The sequence below is a fragment of the Triturus cristatus genome, chromosome 4_2 (assembly GCF_964204655.1).
Source record: "Triturus cristatus chromosome 4_2, aTriCri1.1, whole genome shotgun sequence".
Classification (NCBI taxonomy): Eukaryota; Metazoa; Chordata; class Amphibia; order Caudata; family Salamandridae; genus Triturus; species Triturus cristatus.
Window position 1 is genome coordinate 865615750 of NC_140586.1, and position 22981 is coordinate 865638730.

General features: G+C 44.9%; 1 protein-coding gene across 1 annotated transcript in view; it reads left to right on the plus strand.

Annotated features, from left to right (window-relative positions):
* The window catches only part of AKR1A1 (aldo-keto reductase family 1 member A1), a 1289949-nt gene that overhangs the window by 777107 nt on the left and 489861 nt on the right, over window positions 1-22981 (plus strand). The window lies entirely within an intron of this gene.

Sequence of the window (22981 nt, forward strand, 5' to 3'; positions counted from 1 at the left end):
TGGACGCTTTTTGGTGGAACCACTTCCACCATATTCTCTGGTGCCCTTGACTCATACCAGGCCCTCAGCGCCTTTACAAGTTGGGCATTGTTTATCAATCCAGTTTGGGAAATTCTGAACTTTGAGCAAAAACCTTTCAAATCCTCATTTGTGTAGCTCTCAAGTGCGCCTTCTCCCCAATCTACATCATCCATTCCAGAGAAGGGAACCCTTCCTGTACATAAACAATCATTAGAGTTGACTTCCTCTTTCTATGTGTGCTGCAGAATGCAGCACTCATAGAAAGAGGAAAAGAAAACGAGGAGAAATTAATAGATTCCATGGGTGTAGCGTGGGAACGCCCAATGCAACACCCATGGAACACCCCTTTCATGCAAAGTGCTGCGTGCAAAAGGGCCATATTTACAAGAACAGGAAAAGTCATGCACTGTGTCTTTTCCTGTCCTTGTAAATATGGAGCAGTAAAATGCGCCACCTGTGCGTCACAAAAAATGATGAACCGGTGGTGCAAGGGGCTTGTAATCTGCCCCTTAATTTCACAATTTTTACGTCAAGCTTAGATCGACCTGTTATATCTGTTCTGTGGGATTTGGCAAACCCATGGATTGCTATTGGTTACTAATTGTGGCTTTCAGAAATGCTGGCTTCTTATTGGTACATTTCTGTCAAAGTCCCTCCTTTGTGTGTTTAGTTCTCTTTCTGACGATTTCACTCTGAGACCATGTTAGTTGGCCATCACACAGTACAGTGTGATGGCCTCTCTTCCCATCCGGCAATTGCATGTCTGCGAGCTCCACCCGATGGTATTGAAGCACTTTCCAAGAAGAACACCAGTTATGTTACAGAAGGACACATTCATTTTTGCATAGGCGCAGGGAGATTACGTTTTTTTTTGTCTCTCTCCTCTTTATTTATATATTATTGAAAGGTTCGTGATTTGCTAATAATTACAATTGTTGAGCCACTAATAATTACCATTGTTGAGCCGATGCTGAGGATCAAGCACTGGTCCCCAGCTCCCGAGTCGGCAGCTCTAACCCCTGAAGCACAACCTCTCCCTCTGAGGGTAGCATAGAAATGGGACAACTGATTACGTGCTTTTTTTTTCTTCCCTATTTGCTAACTTTTGTTACAATTGGGCACGCATGCCACCATTATAACAAAAGTAAACAAACAGATGAAAAAAATATGCGGCTGCCTTTTTTCCCCCTATTTAATAATAATAACCTTGAATTTGTAAAGTGCACAGCTACCTCCAAAGTGGTTTCCCGGCGCTGGGGGCCCTCATGAAGATTAAGAGAGCTATTGCCCAGAGTCACATGGTGTTGGGCTGACCTGCCGCCGGCAATCGAACCGTGAACCCCATGGTCCGGTGCCAGGCACCCTGGCCGCTGCACCACACCTCTTCCTTGTTTACTTTAGTTTCAATTGTGATACTTGCGCTTTAGCTTTAAACAGCTGAAGCTAAAGCGTGGGTGCCGCAGTGGTTCAAAAGTAAGGAAATTGAAAAAAATGAACATTTTCTATTTCCTTACTTTTGAAGCAATCGCGGCACCCGCGCTTTAGCTTCAGATGTTTAAAGCTAAAGCGCGAGTGCCGCAATTGGCATTATGATGGTGGGGTGCCTGGCCCCTCTGGCCCCGACATATCAGCGGCCCTAGTTCCAATGTGCTTTCAGCTAAGAGCCACACTTTACGGGACAATGATTAAAGAATGTGGCACAGTGACTCCTTTTAGTTATTATGCTGAGCACGCTGTCTACATTACATAAAGCCTCCACAGGCAAAAATAACTCTCAATTACGTGAGTGGGTGCAATTGTGTTATTATTGGTAGTCCCATTCCGCATCAATGAATAATACAAAATTACAAAAATTACTCAGATTACTCTGGTAAAATTGAACTTCCACACAGGCTTACCTAGATGAAGTGTGCAATATCCCAGAATAAATCTTTGCAAGAACTTGTAAAGCTGAGCTCACAAACATTGCAAACAACTACGTGCGTTCCTACTAATCATAGGTGGCATCATAATTAATGGGAGAGTTGAGTCAGATATACCTGCCAGACCCACTAGAAGATGCATCACCGGCATCTCAACAATAGACTATATAATCTCGAACCATGAATAATTAAATGTAATCTCATATGTAAATTTGTTACATTTTACACACAGTGAGCGAGCAGTTCTGCAAGTTACCTTTGAGCCTTTGCTCGAACAATCCTCTGAATGGTCCTTTGAGACTCGATATGGTCAGAGTGATGTTGGCCCAAAACATGGACCATTGCATCGGAACACCACTAACATAAAACATTGCAATAAGATGGCTATAGCTAGTTTGGACCTGATAGTTTGCAGAGGATGATCTCGTTACAGAGTATGAGAACTGTGGGGCATATCTACAAGGCGGCGATAAAAAAGTATCGCCGCTTTTGCAGCCGTTGTCGTCTGAAAAGCGGCGATAATTTTATCGCTATATCAGCAAGGTCACGCTATCACGTGAATCCTTGCCTTAGCGCCTGTTTACTGAACGCCCAGCGTTGCATCTCTAATGAGATGCAAAGTGGGCGTTCCTTCCCGAAATAACTGGAGAAATGTCGCTAACCGACATTTCTCCAATTATCAAGGGAATCAAGCATAGCGATAAGAAAAGTAGCGCTAACCATGGTTATCACTACTTTCCTCAAGCCTGCTTTAGTTCTGACTTAGCCATGTAATCCAATGGGAGGTGGATGACATGGCCAAGACCACCCTGCCCTATCAGCAAGGTATCGCCGGTGACAGTGCGATTATCGCTGGATTTCCAGCGATAATCAAACTGTTTTCCAGCTAACGCTTGCATTTCTATCGCTTTGGATATAAGCGTTGCTGATAGAAAGCAGCGATAGCCGGTGATAATTATCCTAGCGCTAAGTGTGCTTAGCGATATTTATCTCCGGCCCTTGCTGATATGCCCCTGTATTTAGAAAGTAACAAAGGCAATGGATTGTTCAACAAAAAACACACAAAAAATTCAAAAAATAATACGAAAGATGCTGCGGATGCAAATTATCTGTTGAGATAAACAAGCTCAGGCGCAAACAAATCTTGCAATAATCTATAACTTGAAAGAAAAGTTTCAGGGTCTTAGGGAAAATGGAAAACACACTGAATCACTCAAAAGGGGTAGGAATATGATCAAATTTGGCACAAATTACATCAAGCCGCTTTAAGAAAATACACTAGCCAGTTTTGGAGGATAGCTGCTCTAAACTGTTGGACAAAGAACTTTTGGGTTGTCTCTATCCCACCTGAGGCATATATAGATGACATCACCAAGTTATACACAGTAAAAATACCTAATTCGTTAGAAGAGACGGCTGTTGATTCCTCTACGTCCCAGTATTCTGAGATGATCTCCTCCAATGTGCAAACAAATAGAGAACTTTATAAAGCAGGCCAGATCTTTAGGAGCCTTGGGCCCGGATCAAAAAGACCTGGCACATCTCCCAAAAACAGCATCTTTCGTGGGGTTTTAGACATAGAAGATACACTCATATCTGGTAATGAGATGTGACTTAGTAGGGTCGGACTAGCAATGTATCATTCGAGTGAGCCAAACAATATTGTAATATATAAAATACTTTTGGAGACACCTACTTTCTACAGCATATTAATAAATTGAGTCATGCATAGCAATGAAGAAAATATTATGAATCATATGGACGCGCCAAACCATCAAACTTTGCCAGAGCACTTACCTGTTTCTGTGCCGTGAGGGGAACGGCCAACCGGTTCCAGCAATTCTCTCCCTGCTAACAGCGGGACCGCCGTGAGGGGAACGGCCAGCAAGAGGGGACTACACTACCCAGCAGCCCCACGCTCACCCCGGGCGCTTGCCATTGGAGCCAGCAGGCAGCGCCGGGGGAGCTCAAAAGCGACGAGGGTGCCCCGCAGCGCGGGACGCGCCAAACCATCAAACTTTGCCAGAGCACTTACCTGTTTCTGTGCCGTGAGGGGAACGGCCAACCGGTTCCAGCATTTCTCTCCCTGCTAACAGCGGGACCGCCGTGAGGGGAACGGCCAGCAAGAGGGGACTACACTACCCAGCAGCCCCACGCTCACCCCGGGCGCTTGCCATTGGAGTCAGCAGGCAGCGCCGGGGGAGCACAAAAGCGACGAGGGTGCCCCGCAGCGTGGGACGCGCGCGGGCAGCGCCCGGGCAAAGCCCGGGCCAAGGGCGGGCCCGTCCTTGCCCGTCAGAGCCAGGAGGAGACAGGACAGGGCTCCCCCTCTAATTCCAGAAGCAACGATTCATAAGGTACTGTGTGTGTGCATCCCTGTATATTTACGAGACCAGATCACCATGAGGGCTGAGTAACGTAACTGTCATTACGCTTTGATATTTTACTCCCTGATTGCATAGTTTAACGGACACTGTGCTGTATCATTGATTTGGTGCGCGTAGAGAAAATAATCGGTCTCCTCTGCCACCGAAGGTAATTATCGGCTGCAGTTGGGGAGATTGCAGCCTTCAGAGTGCTTAACGTCATCATCTGATTTCCGCCTACTTCTGTGCCTGGAGGCGCAGAAAAAAGGAGAGGCTCCCTCTGCACTGCGACAGCCCGGGCAAAGGGCCTTCAGATGCAAGAGGAGATCGGACTGGACCACTTACTTTAGTCCGCTCCTACTAGATTAATTTGTTTTATATATTGTGCGAGACTGAAATATTTCGGTGTATACACTGGGAGTTTTGTATTTAAATTCAATTTCATCGTTTCTGTCCAATATGTCGAGATCTAAAAATGAAATGTATGCAATCGGTCAGGGTACTATGGATAATTATCTGGTGAAGAGAGTAAGCCAGATTAATAGTGATCGACGTGCATCTCTAGGGAGGGAGAGCCCAGCACCGGTCTTGGTGGAGTTGCCCCCATCAGTGGTGGACACTGAGTGTGAGGCTGCTATGAATAACATAGTTACAGAAAATTTAATGGTGCCACCGGCGGTGAGTGCTGAGGTTCACTTAGACCAACACGACATGATAAGTGAGGAAATAAAGGAAGCGCCGTTAGTTTCAAGGCCAGTACGAAAATGCAGGAGAGTGCAGCCAAAACGGGGGCAAAACATAATAAAAAAAGATGCGAGTTAGATCAGTCAATTTGTACCGGCCCAGCCATAAACCCTTCCGTCTTTACTGGAAATACCGAGAGCGGTTCTAACATAAATATTGACCAGTTTGCCTCTCTTATTAAAGACCTAAAGGCAGAATTAGAGGAGAGGTTAGAGGAAATGATTAGACCGCTGACTACCAAGATAGACACCCTGACTACGGAGGTGGCCAGGCATGGTGGTCTTGTATCTACACACTTGGCAGCAGTTACAAGCGAAAGGGCGAAGGATAAGGCAACGGAAGGAGGGCTGAGAGACGTGACGAGTGGTAAAGTGTATCAGAACACTCGTAATACTCACAATATTGCTGAACGAGCCACTATTGTGAACAACGCGTCAATTACCCCAGATACCTTAATAATACCTGCCCCGTTGGCACAACATAATATAGCCCCCAGTATAGTCCCGAGGAGGGGACTAGATCCTAGACCTTCCAGGAGCAATCGCTATCTTAACTTACCACCTGACTGTGCACCGTATGTGGCAGTCCTAACTAATGTCCCACCTTGCGGTACCCATCCTGCCTCTCCGTATGGTGAATCGCATGACTCACTTAAAAATAAGACAGTCGCATGGCTCAATAAAAACTGTGGCTTCCCAATCCCGTACCTTGATCAGATATTGGCAGTAAGGAGGGTGGATTGGGTAGGCCCATCTAAAAAGTTAGGAAGTGGCAACTGTAGTTTTAAGAGCATCCTCACTAATATATAATGAGAACAGTATATGTGTGCGCCCACTGGGATATTTGTATGCGCATCTGCGCAAAAACCCTCCACAGCAAAAGTTAATCAGTCCAGTGGTTGAATTTCAGACCCCGATGTTGAACACTCAATTTGTATATAACATTGTAAAACCATGTGGGTCTGGTAATGTTGCCGAGACTCAGATTGGGATTAATTCTGTTGGTCATTACCACCATGGGTTCAACGTCAATACACAAAATAGGTATGAAGTACTATCTGGCCTAGAGATGTGCGACTGACATGAGGCACTTACGGGCCAGGGTACCGAAGTAGTAGGTGAACTAGCACATGTTGAGAATTTACAGGGAAATACATTGGACTGTAATGTTGTCTCGTGGAACATCGCAGGACTGGCTGCTAAGATGGCGGATGTTAATTGGGTTAATTATATTAAACAGTTTAAGGTAATTTGTCTTCAAGAGACCTGGTCGGTAGAGTGTGACCTTTTTATAGAAGGGTATAAGGCTTTTTATGTGCCAGCTATTCCGTCAATCAGAGGTAGACCAAAGGGGGGACTGGTGACCTTTGTCTCTATCATACTCCCCTGTAAGATTCGTAGAATCACATCACATCATTCTGGAGTGATGCGGTTAGCACTAACTGGAGAAAACTATTCGGCTGGTCTGGTGAATTTTTATAATGCCCCTAATGTCAGCATAATGTCTAACCCAACATCTGCCTTGCATGTTTTTATTACTACTTCTATGAAGGATTACACTCATAATCTTATGATCATGGGTGATTTTAACGTGCATCCGTGTGGTGACCCTCTGAAGAAATGTTTAACAGACCTACAGTGTGAGCGCCTGAGTGGCTTACATCTGGAACATACGGCAGATGGGGAACTTTGTAATTATCGATTGAACAACCTAGATCTTGCTTTGGCTATGACACTGAGGGATCCTTTAAAATGCTTTGATATTCCCACTTTTAAAGGGCATGGCAAGGGCACCATTATTGACCATATGCTATTTTCCGTGCCTATGCAGATCTTCTTGGATTCGTTCAGTATAGTCCATAGTGAATTTAGTGATCATAACCCCCTGACAATCCGTTTGAAGGGACCTTGGATTAATAAGGAAAAACAGATCTGTAGTTCAGGTAGGTTGGGCACAACTGACGCGAGGAGGCGACTTAAATGGTCAATGGTTGTGCCAGATCGACTATATAAAAATATTGTAGATAAATGCACGGAGGACATAAAGACCTGTACATATGAGGGGGGAGATCCAAGGCAGGTTCTTATTGCATATCAAAACCTGACGGAGAAGGTGTCAAAGTTGATGTTGGTCGCCGCAAAAAATTAGGAGAAAGGTGGGCCAAGGTGGTTTAATCATGATTGCTCTAAAGCTGCTCGCAACCTTAGGATGGCTCTGGCCGTTAAACCGAGAAATCAGGAGGATGTAAAACTATGCCGGAAAGAATATAAATCTGTTATTGCATCTCATAAGGAGTTTTTAAGAAGGGAAGCTTGGAGCGAGATACTTGACCCCTCCACCCTAAAAAATAGTTCTAGATTCTGGGCGCTAGTTAAAAAACCATTTTTGGTAGAAGATCCTGGTGATGGTCTAGTCTGTTGCATAACCAAAGAGGAGTGGGAACTTCATTTCAAACAACTGTATTACTCAGTAATCCCTGTAAAAACAGATATATTACCGTGTGTTAGGGGAGATACTATTAAGTTTAATAGTAGTGAGGTGATGGAGGCTATAGAGGGATTGACAGCTAGGAAAGCTCCAGGACCTGATGGGATCCCTCCAGACCTGTACAAGTTTCTGGGTTCCGATTTTGGTTGTAGTTTTTAATGCAGCTGCTAAAGTGGGCTGTCCGTTGTCATGGGGATTATCAACAATTGTCCATGTGTTTAAGAAAGGAGACAAGGGCAGCCCTCTTTGTTATCGACCAATTTCTTTGATTGATTCTACGGTCAAGATTATGGGGAGAATCCTGCTGCAGAGATTGTCTTGCTGGGCAGCTGACAATAATATCATGTCAATCTCTCAGTACGGTTTCTGCAGTGGTCGTTCCACCATAACACAGTGCCTCAATCTTCTTCTGATCCTGAGTAAATATACGGTTGTGCAGAAGGGGACTATTCACCTTGCCTTCATGGATCTGTCATCGGCCTTCGACTGTGTTAACAGGGGAAGGCTGTGGCAGACCATGAGGGAGAAGGGTGTGGACAGGGGGATTATTGATTTTCTTAGACCAAAGTCAGATATTTTTAATAAGACTGCCGATTCCTGTGGCTGCGACGGAATGTCTCCACAGGATATGTTGCATTTTATATTTTTATGTAAGTTTTATGAATACCCGCTTAGACGTTATCTTGCTGCCCTTTTAAAAAAACTCAATTTTAATCAAATTAGACCAGCACTTGTGCATTTACAGCTCCTGCATAGTGATAGTGTTCTACATGTAATAGAATTTTTAAAATTAACAGTCAAACTGAGAAACTGTTTGGATCAGAGAAGTTGTATCTCTTAAAGTATGTTCAGTTTACCTATTGGATGATCCTTTAGCCTGTACCAAACCTAACATTATTTGCACTTTATATTCTATTCTATTATTTATTTACCTCATGTACTATGTTTTGTATTGAGTACCTGTGTACTTTTATGGTGTGAAACAAAACCGAAATAAAGTCTCGTTACTTACTTACTTACTTACTTATGAATCATAATGTAACACAGAAATACAATGGACAGTTCAAATAATGAGTAAATACACAAAAATATCTTGAATACCTATTCCATAAGACTAGTAGATTGGCAAATTATTTTGACTAGTGTCCAAGGTAGCACCTCGACTGCATTCTTATGCCCCTCGCAAAAATGCAAGATGGTTGCCTTGTACGATAATTCAGGATAATCTGTTTGTACTTGCAACCAAAAATGTGTCAGACTCTAAGACTTTTCCTTGAATTGAAGTTTAAGTGCACTATCTGTAAAGATTTCAATCAAACTGTTTTCTTCAGATGCTGTCAGCCCCATTACATTGTCAATATCTACATTAAAAGGATCTTTAATCCAGTTTTTTCTTTCATCAAGAAGTGGAAAGTACTGACGAAAACGACACCGCATATCTTGGAGATTCTTGATAAAAATTTCTAAGACTCTGTTCGATAATTCATCATCAGCAGATTCCAAGAATGTCTTCAGGTTCTGAAAAGAATCAACATTTCTTTGTGATAAGTGAAGAGGCCATAGGTCTAACTTTTTTATCATTGCCTCAATCTTGTCTTCGACATTAAAAATTGTGATACCTATTCCTTGCATACTCAAATTGAGTGCATTTAACTGGGTGAAGATGTCTGCCATATATGCCAGCATTGCTAACCAAGTATAGTCATGCAAGCGCTCATCAAGTGCAAATGGAGGTTCCAGTTCAGTGACGAAAACTCTGAGTTCATCTCTTAATTCAAAAGGTCGAGACAAAACTCAACCACGAGACAGCCATCGGACTTCTGTATGCAGCAAAAGCCCATGATGATCAGTATCCATGGACTGACAAAGCTGCTCAAAAAGCCTTGAATTTAGTGACCTAGCTTTGATAAAATGTACAATTTTAACTGACTCATTCAAGACCTTCTTTAATTCCTCTGGTATCTCCTTAGTGGCTAATGCTTCTCGACTAATGCAACAATGATAACATACAACTGAAGGGTTAATTTCCCTTATTCGTGCTACAAGTCCAGTTAGTCTCCCAGACATGGCACGTGCCCCGTCTGTTCTGATTCCTATGCACTTGGACCACTGAATTCCATTTGAGGTCAGAAAGCCCCTTGAAACTGCTGAAGACCTCTTCAGCAGTGGTATGTATGAAATAGCGGCAGAACAGTAAATCCTCAAAAATGTTCCCCTCAAAATCGTATCTAACATAACATAGGAGGTGAGATTTATTTGCTATGTCCGTACTTTCATCTGCTTGTAGGCTATAATGCAGACTTTTACAAATTCTTTCGATCAGCTGTTCCTTTATGTTGTCTGAAATGTTGTCAATTCTCTTTTTTACAGTGTTGTTAGATAATGGCACCAAATGTAAATCTTTTGCTGCTTTTTCTCCAACCCTTGCTGTCACCATGGCTTTAGCAGCAGGTACTATTAGTTCTTCAGCAATTGTATGAGGTTTTCCAGCTTTTGCTATGAGCATGGACACTTCATATGAAGCTTTCAGAGCATTTTCATTAACAGATCCTCTTGCAGTTTTCTTAATTATTTTTCTACTTTTTAGGAGCTCTTGCCCTTTATTCTTGAAGATTTCTGTGGATTTAGTCGCATGTCGTTTATGCTTAGTTTCCAAGTGCCTTCGTAATTTAGAAGGTTTCATGGCCTCATTTGACAAAATTTCATAACATAGCACGCATTGTGGTTGCGGTTCATGTTCTGAACCTGAACATGTGAAACCCATTTCTAAATATTCAACATCGTATTTGGGGCACTTCTTTTTCTTTTCACTTAAATCACTTTGTTTTGAGCATCATAGCCCATCATTAATGTCTGCAATGGCTTTCCGCTTAAGGTTAAGCCAGCGATCCATCTTCCTTATGTTTTTTAGGATACCTACAAATGACAAGTCAATTTCACAACATTCCGTTATTATGAAATCAATTTCTATGGAAGCTATTTGGTGAGGCACGTAGTAGACCTTCACTACTTTACCTACTAACTACAGGTTGTCCTCATCAGATGGTTCCAGACTACATATGCTTTGTCGTTTAGAGATGAGGCAGCACCTGTAAGAAGATTTTAACACTGTATCTGCACTGCTTTTGTTGAAAAGACAGATAGCACGAGCAAATCGTATGCATGGAAATGACAAACTTATGTACGCTGCTTCAAGATAATTCCATTTGCTCAGTTTAAATAGGCATAGCTCATTCATTTGGCCTCCATTGTGGAGGCAGTCCATTGTTGATTGTACAGAGTGGTTCGCACAATAGTATGGGAAAATATGATCAGGGTTGGAGTTAAGCGAGAACACTTCAGAAAGTCATTTTGTATGCTACACACTGGCCGTAACTGTGTTGCTGTTGAGATTCAATGTACACCTGAGTGTCACAGAAGTTTTCTGTGTGGTTCGCTGGCAGCCATGGGACATGGCATGAGCAGCTGATGTCACACGGAGAATAGTTAAATCATGCATACGCATACATGGCAACATTTTAGAAGAGGAAAGTGGGTTATTTAAAAAATGTTTGGGAGAATGTATTTCCTCCATTTACGTCTATTGAAGCAGAGGCAATTTCAGGCGGGAGACAGGCTGAATTGGGTCTATTGGCATGGCCATGTATGCGTACAGCGGTGTATTATTTTTAGTGGTACAAGGTTCTGCTCTCAGCCATAGCAGCACCTCTACATTCTCATTTCAGAGCCTAGGAGTGGTGACCCTTCCTTGCAGAAACAGGTTGAATGGCTGTGAATTATTAGCATGTTTACCTCTGCACCGTTTAAGAAGGTCTAAAAAAAATTATACATTTATGAAGCATTTTATAATAAGGACATGGCCCAAGAAGCAACAAATGTTGTGAAAATTCTAACAAGATAGTGCACAAAGCGATGAGTCCAGTGTACAGAGCAAATTCAATGTCTATATTAGGAGTTCCTCATGGAAGTGCAAGACATGGCCGGATGGTATCTGCAGAGGAGGCATATTGTTTCAGCGGGATCATGGAACAATGCTATTCCAATTACCATAAACACCTGTTAGACGTAATTTTTAGTTACAGACAACAGAACAACATATTACTACCAAGGGGTGAGCAGTGCAGTTCAGGCATATTTCAGAGAGGCCTCGCGTGGCACCTGACATGACCCTGTCCTGTTAGGAGGCCCACTGCCCCCGTCCCCTGCCAACAACAAACCGCAAAGGTTATACAGAATAAGAGCTTGATATGTCTGAGTGTGAAAGCTTGACAGCACACATAATTCACCCAAGGACTTAGGTAAAGTGAGCATGAAAGCTTGACAGCGCACATAATTCACCCAAGGACTTAGGGAAAGTGAGCATGAAAGCTTGACAGCGCACATAATTCACCCAAGGACTTATGGAAAGTGAGCATGAAAGTTTGACAGCACACATAATTCACCCAAGGACTTGGGGAAAGTGAGCATGAAAGCTTGACAGCACACATAATTCACCCAAGGGCTTCTGGAAAGTGAGCATGAAAGCTTGACAGCAGACATAATTCACCCAAGGGCTTCTGGAAAGTGAGCATGAAAGCTTGACAGCACACATAATTCACCCAAGGGCTTCTGGAAAGTGAGCATGAAAGCTTGACAGCACACATAATTCACCCAAGGACGTATGGAAAGTGAGCATGAAAGTTTGACAGCACACATAATTCACCCAAGGGCTTCTGGAAAGTGAGCAATCAGACAGCAGTGCGAACATCCTACTGCTGATCCAGGCTGCATCTATTTTTACCCGCCTGCCAAGTAATGGCAACCTATACACATGTGCCTTTCCACTGCAACAGCCACAGACACAAAAATCAACATAAGCAGCTCTATAATTGCTTTATTTTTGCTCACAAATAAGTGTCACTTTTAGTCTTTGAATGTCACCCAAAATGTAATTGAAATTATGAAAATGTCACACATAGGCAATTTGAAACATTGGCAGCTATGTTACATGAGTCTGACATAAAAAGGAAAGACATTTTTAAAGCATGCGCGCACTTTTACTGTAAATGTGTGCGTACACTTGTAAATAAAACACTCACATGCAGTTCCAGAGGGAGAAGAGCCCTCCTGCCGGTTGTACTTGTGCTTTCAGGGCAAAAGGGGACATATGGCAGCAAAATGCCATGGGTCAGTGTCACAACGGTTTGTGTAAGCCGCAAGCTCTCACATACTTGCTGCCTTGGATTAGCCTCCAGCACTCCAGCAGCGCTCCTCCATCAGTTCATCCCGCCAGCCTATCCCACCTGCCTTCCACCGGGTTCAGTGAGCAATAAGCAGCTTCGTATCATTCGTGAACAGGCTGGTCGGCTTTTCCAGCCGCCAGTAAGGAGCAGTGCGGGAGGGCGGTGTGTGCTGAGCTACATGCAGCTTGAGTTTAAGGAGGCGTAGTTGCAGGCAGTGTGGCAGCAAAATCGGTGGCAGCAAAATCAGTGGCAGCTTTGGCAAACATAAGGGAGAGTTCAGGCCAGCAAGTGCTAGGCACTGACAGCATTCCTCCCGGCGAGCGGGAGTGGTCAGCAGTAGGACTGCCGGCGTAGGGGGTACCTGCCATCCAAAGTGGCTGGACTCTCTCTCTTCCCCCCAAAAAACAATAATAAAAGGGGAACGAAGGAGCCAAAGAGCTGAGACAATTAAGGCGGAACTAAGAACATTAAGGAACCAACAGGCATTCAGGACCCCGTGGGAATGTGTCAAGGACCCCTGGGGGTTCGCGGACCACAGTTTGGGAAACGCTGGGTTATAGCATTACACCAGTGCAGCTGTCTTTGTGGGGTCATCTAATACAGAAGTACTGTACTGTTGCTGTTGCCTCCAAAGGGTCACCTCATACAGGTATAATGCTATATCGTTGCTGTACCCTCCACAGGGTCATCTAATACAGGTTAGAGTACTGTACCCTTGTTGTTGCCTCCAAAGGGTCATCTCATACAGGTTATAGCACTATACCCTTGTTGTTGCCTCCACAGGGTTACACATACAGGTTCTGATGCTGCACTCTTGCTGTACCCTCCACAGGGTCATCTAATACAGATTACAGTACTGCACCTGTGCCGCTGCCTTCACAGGGTCATCTCATACAGGTAACAGTTCTGCACCCTTGCTGCTGCCGCCATTACTACAGCTCACACTGGTTATGAATCTACACCATGCTGCTGCCTCCACAGAGCCATAGCATTTTAGTGTTCCACTTTGCTGCTACCACTACTGCCACAGCTTGTAAATGGTTATGACCCTACACAGGGCTTGCTCTAGGGCAGTGCGATCGGCGCCACCGCACCGGGAGCTGACTTGGGGTGGGGGCATCAGTTTGCAAGTATATTCTCATTTTAAAAGCACCTGCTGTCGCGTTCCTGGCCTCCAGCAATTTTCAGGCATCAATTAAAATGTCAAGATAATTCCGGTGATTAATCGTCTTCCTGGAGAGAGACCAGAGTTTTGTCTAGGGGAAGTTTGACTGCTTGTAAGGTAGTGCAGACGGTTAATGTGCCTGCTGCAAATGTCTACCATGCAGATCACAAAGTGCATATAATGTAAAATAGGTCAGTGTGTTACTGCATCTGTCAGAGACGTCCTTTTGTTACTTGCAGTTTGTAAGTTAAAATCCTAGTTTGGAACACTGAGCAATAAACTGTCATCAAAGAGCTGCTTTTTTTGCCAAGTCTTTCATTATCCTGATCTTGGCAAAAAGGGTTCATTTGGGTAGAAATCAATTCTTATTGAAGAGAACCCTTAACAATGGCGTTAAGTTTTACCTTCTGAATTGCTGCTTTTCCAGACTTGGGACTCCTAAACTATACTACCGTTTTTGATGACAAGTGACTCCTGCACCTTGTAGTCCTGTCTGATGTAACATTTCCTATACACTGATTTACACATGTATGATTGTCTCTGTGCAATGTATGTATGATGTAAAGTGCTTTGACAACTTACACTGGTATAAGTGGTGCTATAAAACTAAATGAATCTGAGTGGTTATGGGGACTTGAAGAGCACTGTTAAAGGGTGGTGGTGATGGAATCCGTGGCATGGGTGGTCATTAGGGGGGGTGGAGGGGGCAACAAACGTTGTTGCACAGGGCGCCACCAGTATTAAAGCCGGCCCTGACCCTACATCTCTACAGGGACAGTTAAAAACAGCTGTGGGATACTTAGCACACAAAAACCTAGGAATATAAAAGACTACTTAACATTGCTCAAAACACCCTCTACACCTAATATAGAACTTGCAAAACATGCATCACTGTTTCTTCGTTGTATAAATGACATCTCAAAAACACAATATTAAAAACAATAAGGGGCATATCAGTAACAACCGGCGATAATTATCGCTAAGCGCACTTAGCGCTAGGATAATTATTGCCGGCTAGCGTGGATTTTTATCGCTGAGATAGCGTGCTATTAGCAACGCTTATCTCAAAAGCGATAAAAATCCTAGTGCTAACTGCCAAACGTGAGATCATCGCTGGAAACCCAGCGATAATCTCACGAAGTTTGGCGTTAGCTTGATGATAGGGCCTCACATACTTAGCCATGATATCCACCTTCCATAGGATATCATGGCTAAGTCAGTCTTGAAGCAGACGTAAGGAAAGTAGCGATAACAGGGGTTATCGCTACTTTTCTTGCCACTATGCTTCATAGCGTGGGGCTTGATGATAGAGATGCAAAGATGGCCGTTAAGAATCCGGGCGCTAATGCAAGGTTTCACGCGATAGCGTGACCTTGCTAATTAGGCGATAAAATTATCGCTGCTTTTCGCCCGAAAACTGACGCAGAAGTGGCGATAATTTTATATCGCCTCGATGCTGATATGCCCCTTAATGCTTGATGTTGTGGTAATATCACTTGTTACTGCCCCTGGTGCTGCTGACTCTACAGGGAGCTCGTGCTGCGGTGCTGCACATTTTGCAGCTGACTACAGGGACATCTAGTGACGACCCGAGGTACTGCACCCTCACGCTTCTAACGCAAGGCTACAGCCTGTTGTGCTCATTTTCCAAACCAAAGTAGACGAGGAAGAAATCATTGGTGCGGGCGAAGAGGAAGTACTGTAATGCTTTGATTTCCACATTCATGACGATTTTAATTGTGATGAGAATATAATATTATACTGTAGTTTGGAAACTTAGGTTCGTGGTAGGATCGCACCACCCGCAAAGCCAGAAAGCACAAATAAATGCACATATTTTTCAACAGGTGAGAGAGATTGCGTTTAAAACGTTTGGACTCTCGGAACAGACATGAATCATTTTTGCAAAGACAAGTAACAAAACAATTCGAAAAGAGAGGGGCTGCCCTTTATGCAGCCAATCAAACAAGAAGGCTAGGTTCCCTCATAGGATATCCGTGCAGGAAATTACGTCTGCAAGAACCACAACCCTCTTAGAAATTTGCATGACCAGAATCCTTTGCAAAGGAACAACAACAAAAGTTTTATTCTCGTCTGAATACATGCATTCTTTAAGAATTAATCATATAATATTATTTTTCTCCCATTTGTTTATCTTTCATATTCAAGGAGGCCTAAGAAGGTGCATATAAACCACCATAATATCAGAGGGAGTCAAGTTGTGTTTTTATCCTATTTCTACGAAACATAGTTACAGATAATGGCAAAATTTCGCTCTCTTTTTCTTTGCTTTTTGTCACTGTACTTCGTGTGATAGTGTCGAAGGCGATGTAAGAGAAATTTTTGTAGGGTTTCTGCTGGGCAGGAATCTGCAATACTCGTGTAAAGAAAGAATCACATTAATGTTGTTTTTGGCATGTCTCCTATTTGTATTCGTGAGACTGATAAAGGGGTAAAATCGATCTGGAACTGATATACTTGTGTTAAATGCAGTCTTACTGATGGTGAATGTCATTGTCTGTCTATGATGCTCGTGATATTGCAGAGAAATAGCATCACTCTTCAACTCTCTTATACGCTCGGCTGTGGTGCTGTTCTCGCGTAGTCCCTCCTTTTAACAATGAAAATATGGTGCTGCTTAGGGACTTTGGGGCAGATTTGCAAGAAAGGGACTCAGTGCGGAACGCAAGCCATTTGACTGCCCCTCACTGAGTCACTTTCAAAGCACAGGGATGCAACATATTTACAACAATATGTAGTATCTCTGTCCTTCTCCCTGCGCTGGTGCACAAACTGTTCCCATGCGCCGGCCCAGACACCTTTGCTCCATGGTGCAAGGATGCCTGCGTCGTGGGGAGATTGTTTTTGTTCTGGAAGTGTTTCCTGCTTGCACAAAAACGATCTGAAATGCAGTTTTTTAACTTCTGTGTGCTGCATTTGCACACATAGAAGTTGAAAAAACGAAATTGTTTCAATGATTATTTATGTACAGGAAGGGAACCCTTCCTGTACATAAACAATCATTAGAGGTGACTTCCTCTTTCTACATAGAAAGAGGAAAAGAAAATGAGGAGAAATGAATACATTTCTCCTCGTTGCGCCTCCCTAGGCCTCCCCTTGCGAGGCATAGCATTCAAACGCATTTCCAGATTTACGATTCCTCGTAAATCTGGAAATGTGCCTGGTTCCATGGGTGTTGCATGGAAACACCCCCAGCAACACCCATGGAACACCCATTTCACGCAAAGTGCTACGTGCAAAGGGGCCATATTTACAAGGACAGGAAAAGTCACGCAGGGTGACTTTTTATGTCCTTGTAATTATGGAGCAGTAAAATGCGCTACTGGTGCATCACAAAAAGTGCCACACCTGTGGCACAAGGGGCTTGTGAATCTGCCCCTTAATTTCACCATTTTTAGGTCGAGCTTAGATCGACCTGTTATATCTGTTCTGTGGGATTTGGGAAACCCACGGATTGCTATTGGTTACTAATTGTGGCATTCAGAAATGCTGAATTTTTATTGGTACATTTCTGTCAAAGTCCCTCCTCTGTGTGTTTAGTTCTCTTTCAGACGATTTCTCTCTGAGAACATATTAGTTGGTCATCTTGTGTGATGGCTATTGAAGGTCAGCGAGCTCCACCCGATGGTATTGAAGCACTTTTCAAGAAGAACACCAGTTACGTTACAGATGGACACATTCATTTTTGGATAGGCATGGGGAGATTACGTTTTTTTTCGTCTCTCTCCTCTTCCCCTAGGAGATCCCTGTTTATTTATTTATTATTGAAAGATCTGTGATTTGCTAATAATTACCATTGTTGAGCCGATGCTGAGGCTCAAGCACTGGTCCCCAGCTCCCAAGTCGGCAGCTCTAACCCCTGAACCACAACCTCTCCCTCTGAGGGCAGCATAGAAATGGTACAACTGATTACGTGTTTTTTTTTTTTTCTTGCCTATTTACTAACTTTTGTTACAATCGGGCACACACGCCGCCATTATAACAAAAGTAAACAAAAAGAAGAAAAAAAAATATGCGGCTGCCATTTTTTCCCTATTGGTTTACTTTAGTTTCAATCGGGGTACTCACACTTTCGCTTTAAACATCTGAAGCTAAAGCGCGGGTGCCACAATTGCTTCAGAAGAAAGGAAATATAAATTTTCTATTTCCTTACTTTTGAAGCAATCGCGTCACCCGCTCTTTAGCTTCAGATGTTTAAAGCTAAAGCGCGAGTGCCGCAATCGGCATTATGATGGTGGGGTGCCTTGCCCCTCCAGTGCCCAAGTATCAGTGGCCCTACTTCCAACCTGCTTTCAGCTAAGAGACACGTTTTACGGGAGAATGATTTAAGAATGTCGCACAGTGACCCCTTTTTGTTATTATGCTGAGCACGCTGTCTACATTACATAAACCGTACACAGGCTCAAATTACTCCTAATTACGTGAGTGGGTGCAAGCGTGTTATTATTGGTAGTCCCGTTCCGCATCAACGAGTAATACGGAATTACAAAAAGTACTCAGATTACTCTGGTAAAATTGAAATTCCACGCAGGCTTACCTAGAAGAAGTGTGCAATATCCCTGAATAACTCTTTGCAAGAAATTGTAAAGCTGAGCTCACAAATGTGGCAAACAACTATGGGGCATATTCTCAAGAACGTGTGATAACCATCGCAAATTTAGCTTAACGCAACTCTTCATATCGCGGTCTATCGCAGAAAAACAACTCCGTGTTAACGTGGTATTCTCAACACGGCAGTACCATGCGATAGTCCCACGATAACGCGTCAAATGACCGTGTTAAAATTAACGCGACGCCAAAAAAACTCGAAACACGAAAATAGTAGCGATGAGGCCAATCGCGATACAAAAATCATCGATAACCAGCGATAGGCCTGCAATTCCCACACGTCATGCGGGAAAATGCACCATAAAAGCAGAGTAAAAAAACGGTGAGATGACAATGTACGAGCACAAACCCACATCCGTGACGTAGAACAAATGACCATTGTCCCGCATCAAATAGGCATCTCCTCACAGTCACAATGTACATTGACATGCAGTCTGCATGTAAACTGCGCCAATGCTGAAACATGCATGGAACACACTGTGAAACCGCATTTCCCCTTCTCATTGCAGATGGACAAGCAACCCCTCCTGCACACAGACGTGTCATGACCATGATCAATCAATTATGAAAGCGTGGACGAATGTAGAGGCAGTGACTCCCACTTCCCACATGTTGCCCATGTTGTGGGACTTGAGTCACTGGGGCCACCCCTGCATCATGGTGGTACATATCTGACCCCAAAAGGAGCCCTGTTGTCACCTGTAGGTCACAAATGGCAGCCAAATGGAATGATTTTGAACACATGTGAAACGCCTAAGAGTGGGATTCCCTACTAACTGTGACACACAGAAATGGCTCTTCGAATACGTGACACTCTAAACAGCCTCTCTGCACAGAGGTGACACACCCACCATCCATGAACAAATCATAAAATTGTTAGCACTACATGTCGCACTCACACTTGTCTGAGTGATGTGCCTGTACAGATGAGTGACATACACTCAGGGAATGTGTTTTTGGAATGCATTTATTTGCACATGCTGTGCCTGTGGTCATTTTGTAGTGTCCCATGATTTCTAAGGACTGTCACAATGTGAGGTGCTCATGTTAAGAAATTGTCATTGATGGTGTTCCTACGGGCTATTACTGCTGCGGCTGCGTAGGGTGTGGTCCACCTGCCTTATCTTCATCATCAACGTCCGGTGCATCTGGCACTTGTATCCTAAGGGGCATTGCTGCGTACACATATGTTGTGCAACACACAACATGTAATGATCATCTTGCACACGATGTCTTGGCTGTACAGGAGCCTTCCACCTGTGATGTCCAGGCAACTGAAACGTGACTTCAACACGCCAAATATGCGTTCCACGATGCCCCTTGTGCGTTTGTGGGCCGCATTGTACTTCCTCTGGGCCTGTGTGTTCAGGGCTCGGAGTGGTGTCATCATCCAAGCGCAGAGTGCATATCCTTGGTCACCTGTGACAGTGCAGAGAGACATGAGTCAATAGTTGGTTCTGCATGATGTGTTGGCAGGCTCACTGGTTCATTGGTGTGTTATATGTGTGACTTTGTGATTCCTGTATGACGTACTGCTTGTTGCAAATGAGGGGCATCAATGTGTATTACGTAGCCTCACTGCTGCTCCTCCCTCCCCCGAGCCTATTGTGCGCAGCGCGGTTGCATCACTTGCTCTCCTATGGCACACCATTGTCATGCCTGTCTGCGCATGTACACAAGCCTGACAACCACACAGTGATGTTGTGCGCTGAAGGTGGGTGGCCACGTGTGTGTAGGCCTATGGTAAGGACAGGGCGGACACAGAAGTAGAGTTCATGCCTGGCTGAACTCACCATGCGGTTGAGGGTAGACCTTTGGCTTATGCTGCTGAAATAGCGACACACACAACAGTTGGCATTTCTGATCCCTGACCCCAAGCGGGCTTGTGCACCCTCATTTACCCCTCGGCCGAGCCCGCACTCCGGGGGGCATGCTACATAGCAACATTGTATATTTTGTGACAGGTGGCGTCAACACTACACCAGAGACACACTCATTAGTTACTTCCTTGGCAAGGCCTAAACACAACCACGCCCAGAGCCACGTGTTGAATGACCACACCCCTACGCTGTACTGCCGTACGCCGGTCCACTCCCTTACTGTTAGAAATGAGGGGGCTCTGGTTGGCGCAGGCAAGTACCAGCGACAAGCAGGGACCCTTTACTTCTAGTCAGGACGAAGGATGGCTCCTTAGAATAACCCCTGCTCACCCTCTAGGTGCGTCGCGTGAGTAGTCAAGGCTAAACCTCAGGGCGTACACGGTTAAGCACTTGCAATTATACACACAGTAAATACTTTGCATGCACCACAGACGGACACCAGGCAGGTTGTATACAAAAAATAAGGCTTTTATATATTTTCAGCAGACTTAGTACAAGACCCAGTAACGGTAAAACGGTGGGGCCACGATCTCTATGAATACGGAAAGTTCTTTTATACGGAAAGTCTTCTTAGGCGGGGCAACAAGGGGAACTGTGGGTCTTAGCGCACTTCGCGCTGAGACGGTAACTGGGAGGCACGCGTCAGACGGCAGGGAAAACAGAACGTTGCAGGCCCTGGATCCGATGCGAGCTCGCGGTCGAGTTCGTAAGTACAGTACCTTGTTTCTTTTCATGAAGGCGGGTGCGGGACACTCAGCAGCTCTTTCAGAAGGGCGAGGCGGCGTCCGGGGCTCCCACACTTTACGAGGGGGGTCTGGTCCTTCAGGCTCACAGCAAGAGCGGTGTGTTTCAGGTTGGCAAGTGAGCAAAGCGGGGCAGCCGGGCACGCTTTCTACGTCTGCGCCGACCGAGGCTTGGAGATGCTCACAGCGCCGATTCCGGCGGGAGGAGTGAAGGTGCGCAGCGGTCCTCCGGCGAGCGAGGTGACGGGGGCAGCCCAGCACGGCGTAGGGAGAGCGGCTCAGATCGAGCGAGGCTCTTCCCAAGGCAGGGGCGGCTAAGCAGTCTGGTCACGGCTCAAGGAGGGGCTGAGGACACGGGAGTCACGGCTCCGGCGAGGGAAGGAACACCACAGTCCAGCAGTAGGCGAGTGAAGGTCAGGATGAGCCCAATGGTCCTGGGGCTCAGTTCAGGGGGCAAGCTCGCTTCCAGGCCGTTGGAGATCGTTTTTGAAAGCACAAGTTTCTTGAAAATAAAAATGAAGCAAAGTCTTTAGTAAAAGGTTCCTCTTCCCTCCTTTGGCAGCAAGGTCACCACTGAAGGCCAGTCCCCCAGGATAGGGACAGTCTTCCTCCTTACAGCTTTCCTGGCGCCTCCTCCTCAGGCAGAGATTCTTCTTGGTTCAAAGCGGGTCTGATTTCTTAGGAGCAGGACTCCTACATTTATACTACATTTCTTTTGTTCTCCCAGGCTAGGGGGCCCTTGCCTAGTTCAGTCCAGTTCTGGAGCACTTTGTTGACGCGATGCAGGCTTCTTCTTTCAGAGTGCAGGGCAGAGTCATCAGACGCTCCACAGGGGGCGGAGCCGGCATTGTGGTGGCAGAGCACAGTCCTATTCAGAGTCCAGGTGTACTCCTCCCACCCATCTACCTGTCAATCTTTCTATTCACCACCAGGCTACCTAGCCCTGCCCATCTGGGTTTCCCCAGCCCTGTCACTCACACAAGCCAGACAGCAGATACACATCACGCAGAGGCGGGCTGAAATGGTTAGGCAAGCAAAGGCCAACTTTGTAAAAGTGGCATTTGCAAACGCAGAATATTAAAATAAACCTTACGAAAGATGTACCTTATTATAGTTCAGGCATACTAAACTCGATCTTCTACCATGTTCCCTGGGCATGTTAGGATCATAGGAAGTAACAATCTTAACAGCCCATTCTGGCTTATGAGAACAGGGTAGCCTTACAATAGTGAAAAACGAAAATGGCTGTAATTCACTATTAGGACATGCCACACACATCAGGGCTTGTCCTACCTTATGCTTACAACGCACCCTGCCCTTGGGCCTACCATAGGGGTGACTAACATGAAGTTAAGGGAAGGTTTAGGGACTGGCAAGTGTGTGCACTTGCCAGTCAGCATGTCAGTACCAGACTGCACGCAGGTTCTGCGATGGCAGACCTAGACACATTTTACCAGGCCGCTTCTGTGGGTGGCACAACCAGTGCTGCAAGCCCACCAGTGGTATTTGTATTTACACGCCCTGGCACTCCTGGTGCACTTTACTGGGGTCTGACAGTAAACCAAATAAGCCAATCATGGAATCCAACCAACATATACATTTTACATAGGGAGCACTTGCACTGTGGCACTGGTTGGCAGTGGCACAGTGCGCTGAGAGCGGCCAACACCATAAAAATACATGAGGCACAGCGACAAAAAGTGGAAGGGAGACTCACGCCAAGGTGCCAGGTCTAACACATGTCCCCTCCATCTGAAAAGTGGGGAGAACTACCCTACCCCAGGGAGTTCCTCATCACTAAG